This window comes from Cyprinus carpio, chromosome A14, assembly GCF_018340385.1.
Source record: "Cyprinus carpio isolate SPL01 chromosome A14, ASM1834038v1, whole genome shotgun sequence".
Taxonomy (NCBI): Eukaryota; Metazoa; Chordata; class Actinopteri; order Cypriniformes; family Cyprinidae; genus Cyprinus; species Cyprinus carpio.
In genome coordinates, this window is record NC_056585.1 from 29,749,923 (window position 1) to 29,760,332 (window position 10,410).

Genomic DNA, 10,410 nt, shown 5'->3' on the forward strand with positions numbered 1-10,410 from the left:
CCCCGACATCACACCAAAATGGTATCTTCCACAGGAAGTGATGTGGCTGTTGCTTTAAAAAACAGCCCAACCTGGATTATGGGTTTGGTTGTACAGAGTGTGAACAGGGAAGTTTAACTGCAAATAGGTTTGTGGAATGTGAAGGTAAATCTATGAATTATAATATCTATGAATTAGGAAAGTTCTGGCATTCTGTTATTTTTATAAAAATAATAACAAAATTTAAGGAAAACAATCAAGAGTCTGAAACTATAACAAAACACAGCAGCAACAAACTTTAGACTAAACTAAAAACAAAAACTCCATAAAACTTTCCTGAGGTGTACACAGCTGTTAATAATGCCGGCAATGCACAGTATCAGTGAAATGGGTGTTTGTTTGTAAGTCCAAGTTTATAGAGTCACCAGGTTAACCTGTGACAGACATATTCTGATTAACAAGATTCTAATGAAAAACATGAAAACACAATTAATGCATTGTGAAATACTGACAACATGCTGCTTTTATTAAGTAACACTTTGTCACTACACTTTAAGTAGCAGAAGGATATAAACGTGCGATTACAATTACTAACAAAATGCAATGAAGCTTATCAAGCAACAGCTTTATAACAAAGCCAAGCACCAGACAGCTGCTTCAGTTTGTGAAACTCCTCTTCAAGGACACTGAAGGTGACAAAACACAAAATATAGTGTCATAAATGCACAAAACGTTCAGTGTTGTACGTTATATTCTTTAAAATATCAAAATATTAAAAACATTGCTAGATGATGATTTGTTAACTGACATAATTCTCTGAAAATGGTCTGTTATTAATGGGAGGTTCTTGAAGGGTATGAAGTTTAGTTTAAGTTATGAAGTGTTGTTCAGAACTCATTCTGTAAGTATTGGATGTCATGAGGATTTAGTGGTTTAGTTACAGACTGAAATCATTCTCATGTGATCTTTATTCAGTGAATGTGATTAATCACTCATGGATGTGATTGACAGTGTGAGCAGCAGAGGGAGCCACAGTCTCACATCACACTGACATTTTACCACGGTAACCATAGTAACAGCAGACACACTGTATCAGCCTCCAATGACAGAGAAAAGAGCAAAATCACACAAGATTCTCCAGCACCTGATTTTATGTTGATTTTAGTTTTAGTTTTAATGTTTTTGTATTTAATGATTTTACAGTTTTAAAACTGAACACAGTTACAAGGTGAATGATTCTAAAAGATACAAACACACTTGGATCATGAGAGTTTCTGACATGGTTCTCCTGCATCTTTTTATTGATGCATTATTAATTTGGCATTAAATTGATTTCCATGATTTTTCAATGGAAAGTCTAAAAACATCCACTAGAAATTTTATACCAAAAAAGCAAGAACAAAATGACAGAAAGATTCTCAAGCATGTTAAACCGTTGATTGCGTATTTTATTTACTATGATTTTATGTTTATGTGTATATGTGTGTGTGTGTGTGTGTGTGTGTGTGTGTGAGAGAGAGAGAGAGAGAGAGAGAGAGAGAGAGAGAGAGAGAGTTGAGTTTTAACACACTTTATTAAACAAAAACACTACATGACTTTACCTTAAATCACATATAAAAAACAACTCATTATTAAGTATAGAATACATACCAACATCACAACACCATTCAATCTCAAAAACATTGATTGCATTCATCATCTTGTAATAATTAAAATCAACGAGAATTCTTGATTTAAACATATTCTTAAAAACTGATACAATATGTTGCCCATTTCTCTGTTCTATTTCATTTCTTCTGGAAATATAAATTGCTAATTTGGCCTGACCAACAATAAAGTTCATTAATTGACACTTATATTTCTGTAGTCTACTATACTTAAAGCCAAATATAAAACATTGCTTCGTAAATGAAATCCCTAATAAAGAAAATAAAAATTCTAAAAGATCAAAGAGTGGAGAAAGTCTGCCACAATTCAAAAAACAATGGAATATTGTTTCTCTCTCTAAACAGAAAGGACAAATATCATTTACAGTGGGATTCAGTTTCGTCACAAAGGCATTTACAGCGATTGCACCATGGAGTATTCTCCACTGGAGATCGCCTGCTCTTTTAGTCAATGGTGGTTTGTAGAGTACTCTCCACTCTGGTTTTATTTCCTCTACCACTCCTAGTTTGTCTCTCCATACTGTGTCAATTCTGTCTTTTAATGTATGTTTATTTATTACCTTCACAATACATTTGTATAAGATCTTTCCTTTAACTGTACAAAAATCAACATTTTCATTTGTATTCAAACACAACAGAGGACTATTATGTGAGGATTCTTCAAGATCAGGTGTACTTCTGATGTCTGGGAAGAGGTCGTTAGCATCGGGGACAATATCACCCATACTGTAACTCTCAAGTAGAGCTTTTTCCTTGGAGTTTAAAACCCCATCCAATTTATTCAGAAAACTACTAACAACTCTCACTGATCTTATGCCCAGATGTATAGCAACAGTTCCTGCATCTTTTAATCCAGGTCCGGCTTTTTCAAAAATATCTTTCAATTGCAAAAGTTTCTTTGACACAAGCAAGTTTTTTAGCCCTGGAAGGTCAACTCCTGACACATCAAGGCGACTTCCAAACACCACCGGCTCCTCAAGCAACCAAAAAAGAGATGTGGCTGACTCTGTCCATTCATGTTTAAAAAGTCTCCACACTTTAAAAAGACTTTTATAAAAAAGAAGGTAGTCTAGACAAATCCAGGAGAGTATAGTCCATCAGAAACAGTGCAGCATGAAGTCCCATTCCGTTCACCCCAGATAAAATGGTTTGTGCTAATGGTCTCCATACTAAATTTTGGGGACCCATCAGCAGTCGCTGAATGAACTGTAACCTAAAAGTCGCTCCTCTGCTGACCAGATTCACCAAGCCTTGACCTCCTTCATCCCTTGGCAGGAAAAGCACACTTTGAGGAGTCCAGTGTAAATTGTCCCAGAAAAAATTGACCATTTCTGCTTGAAGTTTTGGTAACAGTCCCAGAGGCGGATCGACACAAGCAAGTTTATGCCATAAAGAGGAGCCCACCAAATTGTTAATTATGAGCGTACAACCTCGATAAGACAGTTTGGGAAGTAGCCAATTCCATTTCTGCAAACGTCCTTTAATTTTTTCTAACATACAATCCCAATTTTTTGTACCAAAGTCATCATTCCCTAAAAAAATGCCAAGATATTTAAACCCGCCTTTCTTCCAAATTAAACCTTCAGGCAAACTGGGAGGACTCCTATCCCAATCGCCCATTAAAAGGGCCTCACTTTTTCCCCAGTTAACTTTTGCAGAAGAATTTTTTTTAAAACTGTTAACAATAATCTTCAGTTTTTTAATATCATCAGCACCAGATACAAAAACGACTACATCATCTGCATAGGCAGAAAGGTGCAATGTGACATTACAGTATGGTATAGTAAAACCACACAACTCATTTCTTAATTTATGAAGCAGAGGTTCAATAGCCAGGGAATATAACATGCCTGACATGGCACATCCCTGTCTCACTCCCCTCTGAATCCTAAACGGAGCACTCAAACCACCATTGACTTTGAGAACACTCTCAATGTCACAGTACATGGCCTCAATCATATTTATAAAAACTTGACTAAAACCAAAAGCTTCTAAAGCCTCTCTCAAATATGCATGTTCTACACGGTCAAAGGCTTTTTCTTGGTCTAACGAAATTAGACCGCCATTTACACCAAATAGCCTTGCAACCTCCAAAACATCTCTGACCAATGAGATGTTATCGAAGATTGACCTATTGGGTATGCAATAATTCTGATCGGAATGTATTACTTGACTCAGAACTTGACTTAACCTTGTAGCTAGAGCCTTTGATAATATTTTGTAGTCTGCACATAAAAGAGATATCGGTCTCCAATTGCTTATGTTTTGGAGGTCTCCCTTCTTGGGCAAAAGGGTAATAACAGCTCTCCTACAGCTTAAAGGTAACAATCCTCTATTCAAACTATCATTAAGAACTAAAAAAAAAATCTTCTCCAATCACTGGCCATAGAATTTTATAAAAATCAACAGGAATCCCGTCAATGCCAGGAGTCTTTCCATTTTCCATTCTCATCATAGCGGTATATAACTCATTTTGTGACAAAGTTTGTTCAAGCATACTATTAGACTCTTCATCAATCTTTGGAAGATCATTAAGAAAAGTAAAATCATTATCTTCTCTTTGAGACAATTCACATTTATATAAGTTTGAATAAAAACCGACAGCATATTTGCGTATCTCACTAGGCTCAGTAAGCTCTTTCCCTGTGTCCGAGCGTAATGAATGAATGATACGACTTTGGCCGTTTTTTCTTTCCAAATTGAAAAAAAATTTAGATGGTGCATCCATTTGTGAGATGCTTTGAAAACGTGAACGTATTAATGCTCCTTGAGCTTTGATACCCAACAAATCTGCAAGCATTTCCTTTTTGGATTTACTCCTTTCAAAACAAACACCATCACTTGTAGAAGCTGTTGTATTTAAAAGTTCTATAATTTCATTTTCTAAAATCTTCATTGACTGGGCCATATCTTTAGTGGCATTAAAAGTGTACTCTTGACATAATTGTTTAATGTGAACCTTGCCACAATCCCACCATTGTTGTAAGGAAATGTAAAACTCTTTTTGTTTCTTGAAATTTTCCCAAAACAAATAAAAAATTTCAATAAACTTTTTATCATTTAAAAGGGATGTATTAAAATGCCAGTAAGCACTCTTTAAATAACCAGAATTAATAAAAATATTACAAACAACAGCACAGTGATCGGAAAAACCTACAGGAATTATTTTACATTCTCTGGCAAGATTTACTTGATGATTAGACACATAAAACCTATCTAGTGTTGCCATAGAAATAATATTATCTCTACTATGTGCCCAAGTATATTGCCTATTCTTGTGATGCACATTCCTCCAAACATCACATAAATCAAATGTTCTCAACAATTGCACAAGCGCTTTTTGTGAGGCGATATGTGGCTCTAAGTGATTTCTGTCTAATTTATCATTTTCAGTACAGTTAAAATCTCCACCGAGAACAAATAATTCTTCTGAGCTTAGGTCTTTCATAACAACACTGATTGTATCAAAAAAAGCAATTCTTTCAGCCCCTTTCGTGGGGGCATAAATATTTAAAAAAGTCATTGTAGTGTTTTCAAAATTAGCTTTAACTTTTAAAAAGCGGCCTTTAACTATTTCTTCTATGTCACAGGAAATTGGCAGGGATTTCTTTGAAAACAGAATAGCTACTCCTCCACTATTGGAAGACATATGACTCAAACAAATTTCTCCATCCCATTCTTTTTTCCAGTCTACCTCATTATTCAAGTCACTATGTGATTCCTGAACAAAGGTGACATCAATATGTTTTTGTTTAATAAATTCAAACAAACACATTCTCTTCTGACGGTCTCTGGCACCATTTAAATTGAGAGTTCCGATTTTAAAATCTCTCATAAAAAATGATGTTTTAAAAAGACAGAGATAATTAAAAGAAACAGTCAGCAAGGCAAAGACTTCTACCAGTAAGAAGAAATTACACCATATCTTGTTTTTCATCATTAAGATTTTGCTTTCTAAGTTTACCCACAATTTTCCTAAGACGGAAAACTTCTTTGTCTGCAAAAGCACCTTCTTTCATTAGAATTTTTGCATCATTAATGAAAGTTGATCGATCAGGGAAGTAATCTTCAACCTGAACCCCAGGTAAACCTTTAGTTTCTTTCAAAAATTTGCTAATGTCCTCAGCTTTATATACTGTGGTCTGATTATCATTCTCATTTTGCGATGAAAGATAAGAACAATCAGAAATATTAGAATCTGAAGAATCACTGTCATTCTCTGGGACTAAACTTTCAACCTCATTTTTGTCTTTTTTGGTTTGTTTAAAGACTTTGGTCTGTTGGACTTTTTTCCTTTTATTTGGAACTTTGAAGATTGACTCTGTTTCCACCTCCAATTCTCCAACAACACCCTCACTGACCTGTTTACCAGTAGTTGTCGTTTTATCTGTATTGATGTCACTGCTCAAATTAACAGTGTCAAAAATCATAAGATCAGAAACAGAGAAACGATCTGCAGTAACCTCAGCCATAGTGGGTTTATTCCCAACTGACCCACCAGAAACTGACGCAACAGCAGCAGCAGGGTCCACAACATCCTCTGTAACAGACACAACTTCAGAAGGATTACTCTGTGTTAGTCTGTACAGTAGCATTTTCATCTATTTTTTCAGGACAAGCACGTATCAGATGGTTAATTTTGCCACAGCCAAAGCATTTCATTATACTTTCAGATGTTGCATAAACTGTATAGTTAAAGTTTTCAACTTTAACATTAAAGGACAGGTTCAGCTCATCAGCGTTGTTTTTCAAAATCATATAGACCTGTCTCCGAAATGACACTACATGTTTCAACAAGGGTGATTTACAACTAAAAGCAATTTTCCTAATGGGAGAAACAATCTTACCAAAGAAAGACAATTCTTTAGCAATACTTGCATCAGAAACAAAAGGAGGAACATTCGACACAACAATCTTTCTAGAAGGGCTACTTAGCGGCAGAACATGCGTAAACGCATCATTAATCACGACTCCCGTTTGAACAAGCTCATTAGCTTTTTCGATCGTGTTTAAAAATAAAACAACCGCTTTGTTCATTTTAGATGCAGAAACAATAGCGTTGCAACCAACTACATTGCCAACCGCTAAAGCACATTCCTCCACACTGAATTTACACAAAATCTTAATCCCATGACGCCGAGTTAGACCATCACTACTCGCAACACCTGAAGCAGCCATGCTTCCCGGCAACAAAAACGCCGGGAGCAGACTTCCACAGCTTTCTCTAAAAGAAACTACTCCTCATACACAAAATAACACACACAAAACATAAACAAACAAACAAACACAAAAAAGGTTAGAAAACACACTCAGGTGTCGCTCACCACGCACTCTTCTCACTCGCTCCGCAAACGCTCGCACATTCGCACCAGCCACAGTCGGCTACCGCTCACACACGCTCCGCCCACTCGTTCCCAGCATCCACTCCGAGAGAGAGAGAGAGAGAGAGAGACTCTACAGGAGCGAGAATGAGGAAGCTGTTTTACACACGTCACTCAAACACAGAACCAGGAATCACATGATTTCAGGGAAAGAGAAACTGAAGTGTAGTTGAGCTGTTCTGTGTTTGTGTCTCTGTATTCATGCAGTAAAATGGCAGAAGCCAGATTTTCTCAGGATGAGTTCTTGTGTTCAGTGTGTCTGGATCTGCTGAAGGATCCAGTGACAACTTCCTGTGGACACAGTTACTGTAAGAGCTGTATTACAGACTGCTGGGATCAGGAGGATCAGAAGAGAGTCTACAGCTGTCCTCAGTGCAGACAGACCTTCAGTCTAAGACCTGCTTTATCTACAAACACCATGCTGGCTGAAGTGGTGGAGAAACTCAAGAAGACCAGACTCTCTGCTGACTGTGACGCTGGAGCTGGAGATGTGCAGTGTGACGTCTGTACTGGAAGAAAATACAAAGCCGTCAAGTCCTGTCTGGTGTGTCTGAACTCTTACTGTCAGAATCACCTCGAACAACATGAGAGTTTGTTTAGAGAAGAGACACAATTTGACTGAAGCCACTGGACGACTGCAGGAGATGATCTGCCAGAAACATGAGAAGCTCCTTGAGGTTTTCTGTCGCACTGATCAGAAATGTATATGTATGATGTGTACGGTTATTGAACATAAAAATCATGACATTGTATCAGCTGCAGATCAGAGGACAGAGAAACAGGTATTTAAAACTAGACACTGATGAAATATTGCTGACACTCGGTTCATATGTGTTTATATCAGCACCATATTAACAATCTTTCGTAAAACAGACCTTGATTAAGGAACATAAAATAATGGAGTGAACTATTCACCGGTTCTTTGACAAAATATATAAACTTGCATCAGTCAAAAAGCAGAAACACTGTCAGTGTGAAGCTCTACGTCTGTGTCAGTTTCACTTTTATAATACTTACACTTAGTAGTTATTCATGCTGATATGACGATTATAACTGATCATCACTTCTGGAGTTTGAACCTACAGCCATTAGTTATCAGCTCCACTTTTACTGGATTCATCTGTTCACATGATGATTTAGTGCCAGTAGTTTTCTGTGAGATTCACTATCATCTGTTTGTCCTGCAGAAGCAGCTGAAGGAGATGCAGAAGACGTTCCAGCAGAGAATCCAGCAGAGAGAGAAAGATCTTCAGCAGCTGAGAGAGATTGTGGAGTTTCATAAGGTGAGTCTGGAGAAGAAGAGAAGTTTGTCTCCGTCTCAGTTCAGACTCACTGAAGCTGAATCACTGTGTGTCCTAACAGCGCTCTGCACAGACAGCAGTGGAGGACAGTGAGAGGATCTTTACTAAGCTCATCCGCTCCATTGAGAGAAGCCGCTCTGAGGTGATACGACTGATCAGAGATCAGGAAAAGACTGCAGTGAGTCGAGCTGAAGAACGACTGGAGCGACTGGAGCAGGAGATCAATGATCTGAGGAGGAGAGACGCTGAGCTGGAGCAGCTTTCACACACACAGGATCACATCCAGTTCCTGCAGGTAACACAGATCTACAAGAACAGGATCATAGTGGACTTGAGCAGATCCTGCTGTGACAGAGACTCACAGAGAAACATTTCATGAGTGTCTTATTATATAATCATCAGTCAGACTCTCATCTGATCATCTTCTTCTGAAAGAGACGCCACTTACAAATGGCTTTCTTTTTTTTTTTATTCTGGAAGATACTGTATATTTAGCTGTCAAACACCACTAGCACCACCAACTGTTCTTAACTTCACTAACATTTAAACTTTTTCCTAATTTTTCCTTCTGATTTATAACTCTGTAGAGTTTCCCGTCTCTCTCAGCACCTCCTAAATCTACAGACGTAAATGATGATCTCTTCAGTTCTCTCTTCTCTTCTGATGATCTGAGAGAATCTGTCCATCAGCTGAGAGACAAACTGGAGGATTTCTGCAAAGAGGAGCTCAAGAAGATCTCAGACAGAGGTAAAGTCCTGGAGATTCATCTGCTCTCAGAAACCAGTCCATCATCATCTCATAGCATGGAGAACATCATATTAGAAATGTCTTTAGGAATAGATTCAGGATCATGAGAATCACACTGTTCATATCTGTTGATTTCCACAGTCACACTCACCAACATTGATCACTGGACCAGGAAGGACTTCCTACAATGTAAGTCAGTAAGAAAACAAACAGAAAAACTCTCTGAGTGTGTTCATGTTCTTCCTGTAGAAGGAGAAAGAAGAGTTTTGTAATTGATGATGTAAATTATGATTTGCACAGATATCTGTTCATCTGTACTGAGACACTGATGATACACTGAACATGAAGAGTTCAGCTACATGAAAAGATCAAACAGATTCATAATTCCTGACTCTGATGTGTTTTATCTCCATCAGATTCCCATCAGCTCACTCTGGATCCAAACACAGCGCATAAACGCCTCCATCTGTCTGAGAGAAACCGAGTGATTACTAACAATGACACAGTCCAGCTGTATCCTGATCATCCAGACAGATTTGATCAGTGGTCACAGGTGTTGTGTAGAGAGAGTGTGTGTGGACGCTGTTACTGGGAGATTGAGTGGAGTGGAGATAATGGTGTGCGTATATCAGTGTCATATAAGAGCATCAGCAGGAAGGGAGGAGGTGTTGAGTGTGTGTTTGGATATAATGATCAGTCCTGGAGTTTGTTCTGCTCTCCCTCCAGATACTCATTAAGACACAATAACATACAGACTGTTCTCTCCGTGAAGTCCATTAGCAGGAGAATAGGAGTGTTTGATGAGGATGATGATGATGATGATGATGATGTCAGTAGAATAGGAGTGTTTGTGGATCACAGTGCAGGAACTCTGTCCTTCTACAGCGTCTCTGACACAATGAGCCTCATCCACACAGTCCAGACTACATTCACTCAGCCTCTCTATCCTGGGTTTTGGGTTGGTTATGTTGGATCATCAGTGAAACTGTGTTAATGAATTAGAACAGAGGTTCCCAAACTTTTCCATTCCACGACCCACCTAGACAAGTATAATCTATTTCACGACCCACCAAAATATTTGAGATAAAAAAGACATTATTTTAAGCCTAATCTTAATTAAAAGTTTGATTTGACAGAAATTATTTAAGAAAAATAACCATTTTATTTTAGTGTACAACTGTAAAATTTCCCTATAATATTTAAGTTTGAATTTCTTTGTTTACAGATGTTAAATATGAAGCGTCCATAAAAACGTGAAACATGCTCACTCCAGTGAACTGTATTCTGCGCTGCGTGTTGTTAAACTCATGGCCGGGTTCAGCGCAGAAAATGCAT

General features: G+C 37.7%; 1 pseudogene; it reads left to right on the plus strand.

Moving 5' to 3' along the window:
- Positions 1–7,214: 7,214 nt before the first annotated feature.
- LOC109088102 lies at positions 7,215–10,170 on the plus strand (annotated as a pseudogene).
- Positions 10,171–10,410: the final 240 nt, after the last annotated feature.